Below are 18,908 nucleotides of genomic sequence, written 5' to 3'. Positions count from 1 at the left end.
GCTAATACCTGCAAGGTATTATCTACCTTGCGTGCAAGACAAAAATGATCACGTGTAAGAGGATCCAGTGAAAGGGCAATTTATGATCGAGAAATTTTGCAAGCGCGTATGGAAGAACGAAAATGAAAGGACAATGTGTGGAAAAGCATGTTAGCTAGCGAATGCAAATAAAGTGCGGTTCCTTTCTTCTTAATAAATACAGAAATTCTATATGCAAGGAAACCGCCGACAATCGGTCCCAAACGGTCGTCGATAATCGGTCCCATGCGGTCGCCGACAATCGGGCCCAACGGTCGTCGACAATCGGGCCAATGCGGTCGTCGATAATCGGGCCCAAGCGGTCGCTGACAATCGGTCCCATGCGGTCGTCGACAATCGGGCCCAAACGGTCGCCGACAGACGAATAACGGCGGCCCCATGCCCACGATGGCTCTCGATCGTCATGAGCCGATAGACCTCCGTGCACGTGTTTCGAGTTTAGTTCGTAAAACACCCTGGACAAAGTAAGAAATCGATGTGTAAAGAATAAACCTTCCAAGACAAAAAACTTCCTTTAACTTTAACGCGAGTCCCTCGTATTTAATCGGTCCACCGAACCACACCTCCTACATACATAAGTAGTAGAAGAACCTGTCAGCAAAATTATCGCACACTCATCACAGTTCAGATCCGCGAACCTACCTGGCTAATCATCCGTTATTATTTCTCTTTATTTCATTTTCTTTCTTTCTCCTTGCTTCTTCTTAAGCACGACCGGAGATTCGAGCAACGTGCAGCAGCGAACGACGAAGTAAACTATAAAAGGGTGGCGAAGACGGGGTTGAAAGTTTGCTCAGGCAGGTCATGGCGCAGGTGCGGCAGTGGAAGTCGTGGCGGCGTCACCGCGTAAGAATCGTCGAACAAAAGGAAAGTTTCGCATGCCGGGCACGTATCTATTGTCTCGCCGGCATGTCATCCGTCTCTGCAACGGACGTAGACGAATGAATCAAAAGGAAACACGGAGTTCGAATTATCGGGTCGGGGCGAGTTACAAGGATCCTGTGACGACAGTGCGAAGTCTGATGGATAAAAAGCTAGGACGAAAGGCCCGTTTAATTGTCGCCGAGACAAAGGCGACGATCGCCGCCGATCTCTCTTTCTTGGACGTCGTAAACTTGCGTTTCAGGCAATGATTTTAAGGAGCGCGGGGGTGTCACGGGATGGCTAGGTGAATGGAGGAAACGAGCGTCGAGGATTGATGTTCGAGGAGATACTGAATGGCGATGAAGGTATTCCGTAGGAGTTCTGAACGAACAGCACTTTGTTTACGAGGAGTTCGAGGAACGAGTGTTTTCTTTGAGGAACGTTTTGTTGCTGCTTGCAGCTCTGATTGTTTATCGTTTAAGGGGTGGGGAATGATGGGGCAGTAAAGCAGTTTTATGATAAGGGAAAATAGGAATATGGATAAATTATGAATATAAATAAATAGGAATATGTACAAATTCCTGATTATGAATAAATAGGAATATTAATAAATTTTTAGATATGAATAAATAGGAATATGGATAAGTTTCTGAATATAAACGAATACAAATACTAATAAATTCTTGAATATGAATAAATAGGATAAATTACATAAATTCTTGAATAAATAGGAAGAATAATAAACACTGAATATAAATAAATAGGAATATGGATAAATGACGTGAGCTGAAGTAATTATTAATAACGATATTAACAATCTTGGATAAAGAATATTAAATTAATACCAGGCTGACTAACAAGGAGAGTGCAAGTCCTTCGGGTCACCGATTTAGTTGAAACTTTGCAGGTTTGTAGATATCATCATGCAGTTTAAGAAAATATATCATTATAGCGGCAACTACTCAACAGTTTTTGAAATATTTACGGTTCAAGTTTTATTACTTCCAGAATGAAGCATTTATTTCCAATATTTTACAAGTAGAGTTGTGGCCTAACGGCGATAGTTGATAATGCTTATGCTAAAGGGCCGTGGTTCGATTCCCGTTCCCATTGTTCGGTAGTTTTTAAAACTACTTTTTATTTTGTGTTCATTTTTCGTCTATGAAAACATTGTAAATAAACAATTGTAACTTTATTTTGTAAATAAACATTTGTAATTTCATAATAAAGAGATTTACTTTTTACGCTTTCTTATGCTAGTATATATTTATTATAAAATAATAAGAATACTATGAAAGAAAAACAGTTTTCAATAGTAATCTTATTTACCACAGAAAGAACAAGAAAATATAAATAATCATTAGATACAGAAAATATAAAACTTATCGCTTATGTAAGTATTAATTATTAAATTAAACATTGTATAAGAATGTTGCCTATCGTGTATATGTGAACCTTTCAAAGTGAATAAAAAGTACCTAAGCATATAACCATCAGTTTCATTTTCTTTTTACTAAGAACAAAATCATTCTCATCATCTGTGACTTCATGTTCGTCGGAATGTTAAGAGAATAAAGAGAAGGGAGGAAAATCTATTATACTTATGTCGTTTTATTGTTTTGTTTCTCCCGCTCAAAGTGTCACGTGGTTTTCGATTGCTTAACTGCAATCAACGCCATCTATGATTTTGGACCATATGCTCGGAAAAATGATAGGAATATAGAATAGGCAAGGAGGTCGTCGAAGTCCTGGTCACGTGGTAGACTAGGGCAGAGAGGGGATAGAAATCTTAAGAATGCCATCTTAATCTTCTGAATCTTTATTTGACCATCAAAGATTTCTATCCTGTATGTTATATGGTTAGCCGGTCTAGAATCCAATAAATATGTCATAATATATTTGTATTGCTGCTTCAATTTTTTTCTCGTTATAAAATATAATTCTTGGCATCTAATGCTATTCTACACTGGTGATATTCCATGAGTCCAATATTTTTCTACTGTTGCACGTGCCTATTTATTTCAACAGAATATTGTCTTTTCTCATGCAAGTTCTGCTATCACTAATAAAAGGTGGAAAAACAATGGCTCGTAATTTACGCTATTTAATTACAACTGAAGGTTATGTTAATACAAAGAATTACATCCTTTTGTGTGATGCAGGCAGACCTGCATAGACAAAAGTTTTGTATTTCCTGTATTTAATGATTATTTATATTTTCGGTTTCTTTCTGTAGTAAGTAAGATTGTTATAAAAAACTATTTTTCTTGCATAATATCCTTATTATTTTGTAATAAATATATACTTGCATAAGAAAGCGTAAAAAATAAATTTTTTTATTAAGAAATTTTATTTACAGTTGTTTATTTACACTGTTTTCATAGGCAAAAGGTAAATACAAAATAAAAAATAGAGTGAAAAAAACCACTAACTATGAACAGGAAACAAACTCCCGGACATGATTCCTAGGAATTTTCGGGTGTCCCTATTAGACCACAACGTCATTTGAACACCATTGGAAATAAATCTGTAGGTACTGAAGTATTAAAAGTTTATTCGTAAATATTTCAAAAACTATTGAGTAGTTGCCGCTGTAATGACATATTTTCTTAAACTGCATGATGATATCTACAAACCTGCAAAGTTTCAACTAAATCGGAGACCCGAAGGTCTTGCACTCTCCTTGTAAGAGGGAAACGTACTTTTAGTATAAAATAATAGTTACCTCGTTCAAAATAAAAAATAGTTTCCTTGAATTTTAATCTGTAATTTTCTACGATCTTAGGAGTAGTTATATAATTCCAATTGACGTGTTGTTACATATTTAATACACATATAAAGGAAAAGAAAACTATCTATTCAATGAATCCGAAACAACATACTCATTGGTTAACCTAATATTATAAAAATAAAATAAATAGTTTAAGGCGAAATTAATATTGATTTTATTTATTAAAATAAAAACGTAATTAAATATAATTAATTATTTTTATTACCACGTTTTAGTTATTATCCTTATATTCGAATAGTTGAGTTACAAGTTTATTTTTAGTATAGTCATACCAGTATATATAGGGTACCATTATTAAATAATTACTAATGATGTTCCATTATCAAAATGGAACCTTAATAATATCATTTGAGATTTGGAAATTACATAAAAATTCTGTTATCCTATTAAAATATTCATAAAATATTCTTTTATAAAGAACTATTAATAAAGTTCAAGTGCAGTTTCTACTATAATAATATAAAAACATAATGGACAAAAGGAACTAGAAAAACGAATTAAGACGACTCAATGGAACATATTCATTCAAATAAAAGATTCTTTCTAGAGAATTTCCAGATGTCCCGATAATCCTTGAACACGACGATACGCTAATTTAGTACCATCTCAAAACAACGCAACTATTAAACACGGAACCATAAATTTACAAACTAAAATACACGATGTAAACAACATAAAGGCAACATAAATATAAAACAGCGAAAACCGAAAATGCCAATAACACGATCAAAAATTTCCTTACTCCAGTCCAATTATACCCAAGAAACCGATTATCCGAACAGACACGTCTCCCAATTAACTCGGGCAATCTACGTTCTACTGTACTTACATACATCTATTCGACCGATTTCCCAAGAAAAACAGAAAATCAATTTAAACCACCGCACGAAACGCGGTCCTTAGCGTCGAATGAATCTCGATAATCACGACAGAGCTCGACGCCCTCGGTCCGACCACCCCCGTCCGCATTCGCGGCACGTCCACTTCCCTTAAGAATATCCTGGCTGCAGGTTTTTGTCTCGGGGAAGAAATAGACGGATGAATCCAGAAATACGTCGTCGAGGAAGCGGTTCGTTCAAGGCCGCCAATCGGCTTTTTATCGTCAGCCAGAGTGCACTGCCACCCCCGCGGCACCCCTGGTCACGCTCGCCCCCGTAAGACACCGTAAAATTACCATAGACCCGAGGTCTGCTTCCATCCGCGTGCGACGAGGGATCAAGCGCCACCCTTTTCTTTCTACCACCCCGTTTTCCGTCGCGCTGTCCTATTTCCTTTTTACGAACGCTTCTTTCCACCCTGCACCACCGGGGATTTTCATTTGTTTCTTCGAGCTCCTTCGAGTGTGCAACTTGCTTCGATCGCCATGCCTCGTTCCGCGCCAGAGTTAAGGCTTAACGCGCGAAATTCCTGCAGATGTGTCGCGAGATTTTTCTAGGGGTAGATAAGAAGCGGAATAAGAAGCAATACACGGCTGAGAGGTTCGCGGGAACACTCGGCGAGAGACGTTCCTCGCCACTTTGCATGCAATTTGTTTGAGGTTCGCAGAGCTTTATGGCTGCGTAAATGGACGCGTAAAAGTATTAATATTGCAATTGCGTATACGATACACGGAATATTGAACTCGATGCTTAACACGTTGAGCTCGGCGTTGGTCCCTGAGACCTGAGTCCGTAGGACCGATGGTATCAAAGTTAAAAAATAAATATAGTAATTTTAACGATATCTGTTAAAACAGTCTAAACAAAAATATGGTTTGGTTTTGCATGTATGACAAAACGTAATGACTTTTTTAGTCAAAGTTCTTGCTGTCTTGCGTTCGAATAGCGTTGAATTTTTGTTGTAACAAAAAGGACAGCAATATCGATGTTAGGCTCAACATGTTAATAGTTTATTATTTTAAACAAGCACCTGGAAAATTTAGAGCAGTGATGGCGAAACTTTTGAGCTCGGTGTATAGAAATTTATAGAAAACCTAGCTTAACTATAATAAACTTGTAATAAAGAAGGAAATATATTTTTGATAATATTTATTTATTTATTAGGTTCGTCGTTTCTGGTTTAGAGCAAGGTATATTATAGTGAGAGTGACGCTGTTGGCTGTCTTCATAAGACTGATTTTTATTATTAAATAGAATATTGTTTATAGATGAACCTATGTTAAAAGTGACATAATGGTTCCGTGGAATTTAGGGGAGTGCAGGATACGCTTTTTTATTTTTTTTGGAAATGAAGTAAACCAGATAATTTTTGGGTATATCTTCTTGCAACTGATGTAGTGTAGTGTGTTCGTGGTAACTGGATATGTACGTTTCATCAGAGGTAAACAAGACAGGTTTGTTGTAAGATTATGTGGACTTTGATTCGTGATGGACTGTTGGTGGAGTTTGTTGGTCATAGACTCGGTTCGTTTTAATACCTTTAGACTTAACACTTCATATAGATATCTAAACATAGCGGGTATAGATAATAATAATAATTTTAATGGTACGATGAAGATAAATAAGTTCTATTTCGATATGAGTCAATACTAATTTCTTTTAAATCAGATATATATTTTTAGTAATTGCAAAAAGGAAAATTCTGAGCCCAGTCATTTTGACTAGATTGGTAATTCTAGTGTTAAATAACAAATATGAGGCAATAATAAAATTAATATTAAATACACGTGATTTTCTTTTCTTACTTTAACATAAACGATAAACTCATCGAGCTTAGAAAAATACAAGAAAAGCTTCGAATAGTCGAATTTTTATAGCAAAACAATCTTCTACTGCATGACGTTAATAACGAATTATTTCCCACCGTTATTCTTGTAATTCTCAGGTGACTAGGTTGAGCTCTTCCTAATTATAGTCTACCACTCACGTTGGACGAAATTTAATAAATAATTCGAAGAAATCTTCAATCTTGAGATCACGATCCAAAGAAGAATTGTTAAGTATCTTGATTAATTTTCCACTCTTCTAATTTGCATATCACGTTGCTCAAACGAACGGGTACTCAAAGACCACTGTCTTTGCGTGAAATGGGTATGGAGATTAACCTTCGTTAGCTAAATCATGTAATAACTCAACGTGAGTCGCGATGTATAAATTCGGAGGTAGAATATCGTGATTGTCCAGTTGGAAACGATGTTATGGACGTATGCAGGGAAAATTTCAGGAAACTTCCGTGACAGGACTTTGAGACTGTCTTCCCTCTGTCTTCCTTCACCGTCCTTGATATATCCAATTTCATTCTGGATCTCTGAGAATAGCTTAGGATTTTGCCTTCTACCTACGCGGCACGGTGTACGTTTCCCTTTGGCTTAGGTTATATTCTATGCGCTTTGCGTTCCGCCCTTTTTTTCTTCCCTCGTTTTTATTCACGCCGCGCCATTCAACTTTCATGTCGCTGGCCGTGTTTAAACTTATTTTAGGAATTTCACGGCGAACACGGATTTCTGCACGCCGACGCTACCAACTTTTCTTTCTCTTTAGTTTTGTTGTTCCGTGACTGCGTGCACGCGTGCCTGGGTATCGCGATGTTTCAATGTATGTGGGCACGTATATAGGCGATGTCTAAGGGTGAATGTGGAAAATGAGAAAATAGAAGAATTGATTTCGATAATGGAAATGTAAAAAGGTGTTGGGTGAAGGTGAGGAGTGAATATACTTTGGACATATTTATTTTTGAGCTTTTTACTAGGAGTCTGATTTTTGAGTTGATTAATATAAAGACATATTGGTAAGCTTCTCTTAGGTATTGAATTTTTAATTTGGTTGTTCATGGAAGTTATTTCTTTTTTTATGAAACTTCTTATGTAAGTGGAAGATATATTTATTCAAATACATATTGTGATTATTGTATAACATGAAATTTATATATTTTTGTATAATTAATTTTTATTTTTATATAATTATACATTTTATATAATTTTATATAATTGATATAATTTTATTGGAGAAATATTTAATATAAAAAGTTTCTAATAATATGTTTCTTTTTGCTTATTTATTAAGTGTTTCATTAATAAAATAGAATAGCTTCACTTATAACGCGATACATTTATATTTTTATTATTTTGAGATAAAGTAAGATACATATTATTCTCTGTTATTTTAAAAAGAACTATTTATTTAGCTCTAACTTTATCAGACTTGGTTTTATATGTATAACGTAAAATCCCTCTAACACTGAACATACTTCTCACGTTATTGGGGGTCTTACTGTATATCTTATAGATTAAAGTAGTATATCATCCACAATTTTCTAGAGCAGGTACTTATAGTAGCAATAGATGTTCGAAAATAATTTTAGAGTTAATATAAACTTGAGTGCAAAAATTCCCATCTATAGTAAACTAAATTCATTGCAGTTTATTACCAAAATGAAAATACGAATATAATCCATCTCAAAAATCTTACTTCCAAACCAGACTGTAACTTTGCCAAAGACACCTTATTACAAGAAATCAGATCCTAGCCTACTGAAGAATTTCCATGAAAATCCTTATCGAAATGAGTCACCAAGCATAGATAATAAAATAAATAAATTTTAAATTCATTAGATTATATTTCTATAAATATAGAAATTTTATAAAAATTGTTTAATTCATTAAAAAATAATGAAGGACAAAAATTTCTAGAGAAATGGGAAAGAAGAAATGGAAGGATAGAAATGTTTCATTCACAAAGTTCCAATATTTTCCTCAAATTCTCCATAAAAATCCTTATCAAAACGAGTCACCAAATACAAAATGGCAAACAGAGATTTCTAGAAAAAAAGAAAAGATTAAGAACGTTTCATTCATAAAATTCCAATATTTTCGTCAAATTCTCCATCAAAGTCCTTATCAAAACGAGTTAGCAAACACAAGAAGGCAAATAAGAGAAATCTCTAGAAAAGAAAAAAAAGGAAAAGAAGATTAAGGACGCTTCGTTCATAAATCTCCAATATTTTCCCTAAATTGGTCGCATTTAAGCCACGCAGATCCTGAAACATTCTTCGCGAACCTAATGATCGTAGATCTCGTAATACTTTCATAGTTGGATGGAGCGACTGCGCTTTCATCATCCTGCAGAGTCTCTAAAACCACCCTGTATAGATACAGATGACGCGATGAATCGTAAAGCAAACGGTCGTTTAATTACAAAGCTTCCTTAACCGCGTCGGACAATAACGACTTAATATTCGACACATAAATTCCTTTATGGGGGTGAGTCGAATCACAACGCGCAGTCTGGGATCCTCGGCATCGGGACAAGCGCAATCTCCCTGTCTAGATCAAGGGTGTCCATTCTTTTATTTTCCCTGAGACACATTGGAAGAAGAGCTGTTTCGGGCCACGTAAAATATGCAAAATATACTATAAAATCGCCCATTAATTTTTATAAAGTTTCTTAAAATTGGACACTTCAGTGGTTCTATTCCTGGCAATTTGAACCCGAAAGAAAATTTTTAGGACAACTACTAGCCGATAAATTTTTACAATTTTGTAAAAGAAGAACTATCCTTATTTTCTGTTATAGAAACTTCTAAGTAGAAATTAAATTTATTAATGCGAAAATATAGGTTTTGCACTTTATATTGGACCCATAAACGTTATTATACAATTTCTCCTCACGAAGTTATTGCTTTTCAAATATTAACACAGTATATATTCAGTTTTACTCTTCATTGTATATAGTTAACACATTTAAATAATTTAAGCTTTATTATGGTTTTTTTATTATAATTGGAGCAACGTGGAATTAGTTTGACACTATTTCATTTTATTTGATATTTTATATACAAAATTGGACCGCATTTTTGGACCCCGGGTTGGACATGCTTTAGGTCGTCTGGCAGGAATTAGACGTACAAGAAAGGCAATTTTGAAGACCAAAGGAAACATCGAAGGCAGTAAATATTTAAATACGTTCACAAATATTGTATTGCATTCGGTTGTACATGAAGTAGATAGGGGAGGGTTGAGGGGATAGCGAGGAATTTGGGTTTAAAGGAGTTTTCTGAGAGAAGAGCAATCTAAAAGAAACTATCGAATTTTTTGGTCTTCGTTCATTATTATTTTAACCTCCTCAGGGACAAATTTTATAAAGTCGAAAAAATATATAATGATTTCAAAGTATTGGTGATAAAGTAGAATAAACATTTGGTTCTTATTATTGAGCAATCCCATGGTAAATAATTCTTCCACTGATTCTAATTTTCTTTTAATTTATAATAATCATAATTTTTAAAAGAATTAAACGTACACATATGTGCCAGTATCTCTGAACAGGTTAATTCGCATTCATCATATTAATGAATATTATAGAAGTGGAAATATTAAATTATATTAAATATAATTCTTTTTTTATTATAATTACAATTGCTATATCGTGATTTTTTATTTTTATGAACTGGTATTATGTGTCTAACACAATGCAGAATATAGTTTCGTATTTTCTATCGAGAAATCTATTATAACCTACTTCAAAACGAGGGCGGTAGTGGTAATTATATGCATTATTTAGGTTAATGGTATATCTGTAACACAGATTATATTGATCCACGCTGCTGCGTGCTAAATTAATCTCGTGTAACTACCGATGCTTGCGGGTGTCGAATTTGGAATTAATACAAGATTTAACAGGTTAAAAGCGTCTTAGTTGAAAACACGTGTTAATCGAAGTCTCGTATACTGAAATCGAAATTATTTAGAAAGCAGTTTATTGTTTGGAATTGCCTTGTATTTTCTTCCTTTATACCTCGAATTTTTTTGGATATCTGTAGTAAAAGATAAAATAATGAAAAATGAAATAAATTTTTGGAAATATTATTAACAAATAGTTATATCAAAATACAGACATTTTTTTGTACAAGAATATAGCATTTTTATTTCTACAAAAATATAATAATATATAAAGAATAAAAATACTGTACATATTGACATATCCTTTTTAAAAGTAAATAATATGCAAAGAATAATCATTTTAAGTGTAAAAGACTTGGGCCGTCGAAGAGATGTCCAAGACGTTAAGGGGATGCAACCCCTATTTTTCTTAAACAGAATAGCATAACAATTTTGCCTAATTTAAACACTTGTTATCTGACCTAGTAACTTTTTCTTAAAATATTTTTGTCAATAATACTAGTTAAAAAATTATAACAAAAAATACTTTACATAGAAGCTTCAAGACGTTATTAAAAGATACTAACAAAGAAACGTATTCCAATTCGAAAATTATTTTACTAAATATTCAAAATGTTGTGCATTTACACATGTACAAATATATATTCCTTTGCTCCAAAATTTTATTGACCACTCTATACCATTTAATTAAAAATAAAAAATATTGACATCTGTAGTAATTACCTCCGTTTCTTAAAAATGACCACGATAAGAGAAAAAAGGCTAGAAAATTTCTCAAAGATCGTGAATGCTCGAATACATTCGATTTCATTGTCTTTACGTGCGATCATTCGCGTAGGCAGATTTTTACGCGCGAATCCGGCGCGCGACTGTTGCTGGGCCATCAATCTTTATTCACCGTCTAATTAAAACCGCCCTTTCCCCCCTTTTTTTCCTTCGACGTTAATTAGATTTTAATTTAATGAATTTCCAACGTGCGCTCGTCGTTGTCAATTTCCCTTTATTAATCGCGAAGGCAGCCGATATCGTGTCTGTCGTGCGTTGCATTTCTAGCCACCCCGAAAAATGGGGTTGCTGCGCCCTTTCTACTCCTTTCACCGTTTCCGTGAACACGAATATTGCAAATATTTAGAAATTCGCGACGGATTTGTTCTTTGAACGATGCTGAATTGTCCCGTTTGTTTTCCACGGTTCATATCGTGTGCTTTGTTCGTGGAACAAGGGCTACCTTGGCGCTGAGGCGGCGTTTTGTTTATTTAAAATTGTGTTATACGGGTTATAAAAGATTTCTGGAAAACTGGCAACGTAGTTGGGCACGACTGTATAACCGAACGTGCAGGTGAAATATGTTGCATGTTGTATATTTAAGACGCTTTTCGAAGGAGGAGGAGAAGTCAGGCGAATGGTGGAGGTATTTTTTGATTAACTAATGGTGAGATGAAATTAGTCGTTATTACTGAATTATTTTCTAATTGATCTTTTTAGTGTGATATTTATAATACAGTTTCCTTCTATAAATTTTTTAAGTGTGGCCTTTAGAATTGATTTTTATAATACAATTTTGTAATATAGTGTTATAATACTATACTAACGTATATTAATATTATTATAGTATTATAGTATCATTATTATACTGCATTACAAGATTATATAATGTAAATCAATTCTAAAGGCTTTAATACAGTTTCCTTGTATGAATTTTTTAGGTACAGCCTTTAGAATTAATTTTTATACTATAATTTTGTTATATAGTGTTGTAATACTATAATAATGCATATTAATATTATTATAATAATAGTATTATTGCACTACATACAAGGTTATATAATAAAAGTCAATTCTAAAGACTATACTTAAAAAATTTATATATACTACGGTAATACTATAATAAAATTAACATACTAGTATACTAATATAGATATAAGTATATAATGTATATATAACTAATGTCTTATATATATAATCAATATTAGTTATAATATAATATCTGTTGTATATTGTAAATATAAGTACATATTAGTACATATACTAGTGTAGTACATATAATAGTAGTACATATACTAATACATATAAATGCACTGGTATTAATATAGTATAATACTTCGAAATATCAGTTTAAAATAATTTTTCTTGACATGCTTTAATAATATTTATTTCCTACAATTATAATAGATAAATAACAGAAATAACTATACAAAATCCTGTAGAAAATGAACGAAGATAATTCCTTAGTATAGCAAGACATAAAATAAGTAAAAAGGAATGTTCATATAATAATAATTTTATGTACCAATATTCATCGTCAATACGTGTCAACACTTTTTACAAATTTTTGCATATTCATCGCACAATTTTTTGCAACCTAAAATCGTAACAGCGTCATAATATGGAGATTCATCATAGGGGTGCCCGGGTGCCCCAGACACACAACGCCGACAATTTCGTCTATTGACATAAGAGTTAAATAGGCCAGCCAGTACAGGACAAATATATAGAATATACGAAAACGTTACTCGTCGAATTAATTCCTATTTCACAAAAACAACTGGAAATCTGCTGGATCGGATTCAAGAACAGCCCCGCGATCAAGTACGAGCGTCACGCCGGAAGATAGATCAATCACTTAGCATAATTTCACAAGAACGTTCATTACTACCAACGAATAATCCTCCGTGCTGCCTCCTCCACATAAATCTCGCCGACTGTCACTGCCAATTCTTTCCCAAACGCTTCACCCACTCCCGTAATCGATTGTATCCTCCATTCTTCCCTACCCTCGACCCTGAACTTCCAGCCAACTTGCTTATTTCACGAGACTCCTAAGAGAAGAAACAAACTTGCTGTTCGGTATTCCCGCAACCCCCGGGACCAGCCCGAGAATAGCCAAATTTACGCGAATCGCGAGAAAGTAGCAAGTCGAGCCATTCAGTTTCCGCAATTTTTCATCCCGCAACTCTTCTTGCCTCCCTTTTTCCGTGCTCTTTCGCGTCCTCGTTTTACCTAAACTCCATATGAATTTTACTGTGTCATTACAGCATGCAGCTCTAGCCTGCTGTCTGTCGTCTTCTACCCTCTCGTGTCTTCATCCCTTCTACGAGCAAGCTGTTCCTCCTCTGACAATCTCTAATCCGTGCAAGATGTTGCTGCTCTCCGACTCCTCGCTACCCCTCTGACGAGATTCCAGGCGCGGAGAAGCTAATCCTCGTTCGAGGAAACGAGAGGGAAGTAATTACCAACCTCTGAAATAATTATCCTGCCGCACCCCTCTCATTCTCGTTGCTCGGGCCTGCTTCACTCTTTTGTTACCGTCAGCGACCAGGATTGGTTTGTTGGAGACCTTGCCCGGCGAGTTTCCGAGCTTTGCTTTTGGGGTGAACGAAGGGGTGAATCGGTGAATCGTGAAGTTGTTGGTAATTATTCGATTCTCGGAAAATCGTCGTAGCGAGAGTTTTTGGATACTTGTTTGGGGCGAGAGAAAGGATGAATCGGGGAGTACTGAGGTATACGGCGTTGATTAGAGCTTGGGTGGGATTGTGACTAAGGGTTGGTGATTGAGGGATGAAATTTTGTAAAATTGTGACGTACTTAAAGGATAAATTTGAGAGTCGTTTAAGCGTTCGGTGATAAATGGTTACTATAAACGTAGGAATTGTATATAGGATGTCTAAAGTATAGCTAGTTTAGGCTAACTGAGAGATCAGGTATCTGTTGATTTATTAGAGTTATTATAAATTATTCAATAATACAGGATAAACTTTGAAATACTTGCATAAAAATTTACATATTTGTCTATTAATTATAATATTTAAAAATAGTGATCTATAAATATAGAATTTTTATAGAATTTCGGGTCGTTGGACCCGATAGCAATTGTTTCCTATATTTTTCAGATTTCGTTCGATAGGATGAATTTCCATTTTATTTACCTGGTTAACAATCAAATTAAAGGTGCACTTGCCAAACATCAATTTGTTCAAGCAATCATTTCTGAAACGATTAGTCACCGTGCATGATATTACGATCAATATTTGCAAAATAAAGTTCTTCGGGTGCCGATATAATGTTATATAAATTTTCAATATAAGTAGGTCATGCAATTAAACAAATTAATTGGATACGTATTACTTTCGCATAAATTTTCATTTCGATCACAAAAGCCCGCTCATAATTTCAAACGTGCCTAGTTACATGGAATACACGACACCTAAGATTCTCTCGTTTATTTACGAGCATTAATCAGTTCTGCGAATGACGTGAACAAAAATTCGCGGAAAATGTTTTTCGATGAATTGCATTTCACGTTTTATGATATTTTATAGCTTTTCCGTGCGACTTTTTGAAGAACATATTCGATAAAAAATAATTTAACGAAAAAAAAGTGGAAAATTTTTTAAAATGTATTACATTGCATATATATTTTATTTTATTTTCCAATTAGATACGACGTATGAGCATTGAAGATTCGGATATTTCCCAATTCCCCAAATTTCCAAAAATTATTGACGTGTATAATTTATTATTTATTCTATTATTTATTTCATTGCATGTATAAATCATATATTTTTTACCTACCTCACATAATTTTATAAAAATTATACTATACTCAAAAATAGTATTCTACGTAAATCAAAGTTAGTACAAAGGGTACTAATTACAATATTTTAAAATATCTATAACATACAAACAGCATATTTTATTCATTTTTAAACATCGCAATTTCCAGAGAAAATAAATATTTCTTTATCTAATTCCTATAGCTTTACAAAAATATCTTACTAATTGTTTGATACTAAACCTACCATGATCCGTCAAATCACCGGTAGAGGAAGAAATTAAACGAAGAAAAACTAAAAAAGGGAAGAAATAGAAGAGGAAATGTTGAAAAATCAATTATACCCACATTAAGAGAAAAATCGCAAAGACGAGTAACCAAAGGGAAGATGTCGAATATAAATTTTCAAAAACCATCAATTGTACCCTGGCAGGTTTAGGGTAAAAAATTTCTGTAACAAGTGATCACCAAGTCTGATTAATTTTTAAACAATGCAGAGATAATTCATTTAAGTTAAACCGGTTCAATAGTTCGTTAAGATTAATTACAATGGCAGTCGATCATATGTAAATTCGGGCAAAAAATGTTCAGCAAAGTGAAAAGATAACGGTATAATGACGGCAGAATTTCCGTGATAATGGTGGGTTATTAAAACCGGCGAAACGTGACAATAACGTCGCGGAAAGTTGAACGACAATAGGACCGCAAAGCAGAGCAATAATTCTTTTGTTGATATTCCAATTTTCACCGCATTGGTTAACGCGCTGTTCCATTTTCTTTGTGGATTTTAATAAAATGTCGCCGCTCGGGGGTAAACTGTATTTGATTTTTTCCCCATTTCTTTTTCGCGCTCCCGCGTGCAGTAATCGAATCGATCAACAGTGCACCACTACCAGCTGCAAATACTAACGCGATTATTGGGAAATAATTGAGGAACTTAATTGATTTTCGTACAGGACGATTGCGACAATATACGTAACGAGGGGTGAAAAGGGAGAAAAGACAACGGAACGATTATTTCACGATTATTTCACGATTATTTTACCGTGAACGTTCTCCAGCTTGTAAATGCAATTTTTACCGAACAATTTTCACATTAACCCATTGGCTACCACGATCCCCATTTGAGGATTTTGGAATTTTACGTACACCACTCGGCGCCAAAAGTATACTTGGTACGCCTGACAATTTAGTTTTATTCTATATATATTAGTCAATATTGTATGTAGCACAAAGTATGTATTCTGTGCTTCGTTTCTATACAACAAGCGAACAAATTTGAAATTCGTGTGTAAGTTGAACGGAACAGAATTGTCATACTTGAAGCATTACATTTTTGGTTTTGTTTTTATATTATAATGAAATACCGTACATAAATATGCAATTTAGAGGTTATAGTAATGATTCGTTATTTACTCGGTCTTTTGTTTTTTATTGAAATGATTTTATCGATCATTTTATAATGATGCTTTGGGATTTATTTAAAAATATCAAATATTTTCAAGACAAAACATAATTTGAATATAATTATACTGTTACACTTTTGTGCATATATATATAACTTATCCAGCCAAAAATTTCGAAAAATGAAATTTGGCAGTTAATGGGTTAATTATGTGAGTAGAATGGACAATAATATCGCAGACCTTTTTAACGACTAACTCATCAAGTATATTTAAGTTGATATATTTAAATAATAAACTATTTGAAATAATAATGTTGATAACAATATTTCGATTAGTATGAATGAAGACCGGCAACTGTGGAAGAATGAGAAAGAGTGAGCTAGAGTGTGTCCTTTGTTTTATAGCGTAATTGTGGTGTGCAGTATAAAGTGAAAGAAAAATCCAAAAATAGTATTAAGATCTACGTTCAGAATATTAATATACATATATAATCAGATGGAATTTTTAGAATTTATAAACATGTAAATATATATATAATGTGACCGAGTGCCACCTATTGTAAATGATATTTGAAAGAATATTTAAAGGAATGTGCGAAAATAAAATAGTTGTCTGAGAAACATCAAAGAATGAGAGTGAAAGAAGAAACTTATAGAAAGAGTACAGCGTTTTTTTTATTTCAAATAGTTTATTATTTAAATAGTTACTCGTTAAAAAGCTCTCGTATATTATTGTCCATTCTACCCACAATATTTATATCACATATTGCATAATTATAAGACAAATGAGTGTCACTCGTTCAACCTCATTCACACTCGCAAATTATGTTTTCATAACGTTATGATAGAGATGGTTGATTTATCAAGTGGAATAATTAGGAAATCGATAGTGAACTAAAACCATCAAAATTTTAGTTAAAGAAGAGATAGTTAGTCATGTGAAAGGATACAAAACGCGTAACTCACAGTTTTGATAAAAATTTATATACACTATTTTCTGGTTGATATATGTCAACGTTTTGTATTGTACTTTAATTGTATTTAATTCTGGTGCAGACGATAATTATTTTCACGTGAATTAATATTCTCTATATTTTATTTGCTTTAAGTGAATACGACAACGTAAATTACAGGGATTATATAAAATAAAATACTGGGAGAAATTTGTAATTGTATAAGTAAAAATGCAAACAATTATATGAAAATTGGACTTACAGATGTATGCAACATTTTGTATTCCTTAAAGAATGAAAATCGATAGGAATTTTTATCTGTTCAATTATATCGATCTCTCCTTATTTGTTCCTTTCTTTTCACTTTTTCTTCACAATTTCTGAAATCAAAATAACGAAACGAAAATTGCATTGCAATTGGAATTATCCCCGCACGATCACTTTTTCGCCCGTATTTTCTCCCTTTCCAAAGAACTAGCTGGATGCATCCGTGATGTGAAGGATGAAAGGATACACGAAAAGACGTGCAGTCGTCAAGAAGCTGTATTTCGTATTCGAGTGTCGTCTCATCCAAACGACACGTGTGTCTAGCACTGACGTATGTACGTGTTTAACAACCTTCAAGTGACTGTTCGTCTCCGACTTCATATGTTTATTTGCTGAAACCTGATAATGTACGAAAATTATGTTCATCTTGAACGAAATAATGTATTATATTCGAATATCAACGTATCTGTATTAAAACTTATACAAATTTTACTTATTTCTGCATATTTTAACACTTGAACTACCAATTTGATCAACGAAACTGGTCTCAGAATTTTCCTTTTAGCAATTATGAGAAACACATAATTGTCTGACTTCGACAACTCTGCTATTGACAACTCTCAACTCGACAACCACGCTATTGACAACTCTGCTCTCCTTGACAACTTTCTCGTGACTTAGAACGTCCTTGTCCTTTTATGTTCTTCTTCCCACCATGCACACCTTGTACGCGTTTTCCAATGTTTCCCTCAACATGTCCAAATATGATCGTGCTAAGGGCCTGACGCATCGCCCAGGGTTTTCCCGACTGATGTGGCCTTCGAACCCTCGGTGATTTTTGTAAAGCTACGTGTACATGCTGTGGAAAACTTGCGATACTACAATAGTAAAATATAAGAGTAATAATACTTTATTGATAGATAGATATTGTAGGATATTTTAGTCTTTATTAGGGTACGATGGTTGAAGTATTCCTGTAGGAAATCTACTTCACGATAATCTGAAACAATCATAAACAAATTGAAAGAAAAGCCTAAAATACCACAAATTATAAACAATTTGGAAACTCAAGATCACAACGAAACACGACACAATTCACGCACACCCTCGCCATGGCCACTGCGAAGTTAATCAAAACTCTGTGGAAAGATTTAATGGCAAGGCAGTGAACTCGCAATTTGCTCCATTTAACATGAGCGACAGCCGTTTTGCGGGTATCAACGTCGAGAGCAGGTCAAAGCAAAACGATCGTGTTTAACGGTGAAAAGCCGTTTTCGAAAGGCGAATAAAGGATGCCGCGCGAGCGAGCCCTGAAATTCCGTATTCGACGAGGCTGCCGCGATAAAGTCATAAGGGTGTAGGGACACGAATATAACTGTTTATATGCATATACCTCTGCCGGGCTTTCTCGTTACGTAAGC

The sequence above is a fragment of the Eufriesea mexicana genome, unplaced genomic scaffold (genome assembly GCF_001483705.2).
Source record: "Eufriesea mexicana isolate 0111107269 unplaced genomic scaffold, ASM148370v2 scaffold1451, whole genome shotgun sequence".
Lineage (NCBI taxonomy): Eukaryota > Metazoa > Arthropoda > Insecta > Hymenoptera > Apidae > Eufriesea > Eufriesea mexicana.
This window is presented reverse-complemented; position numbering follows the sequence as displayed.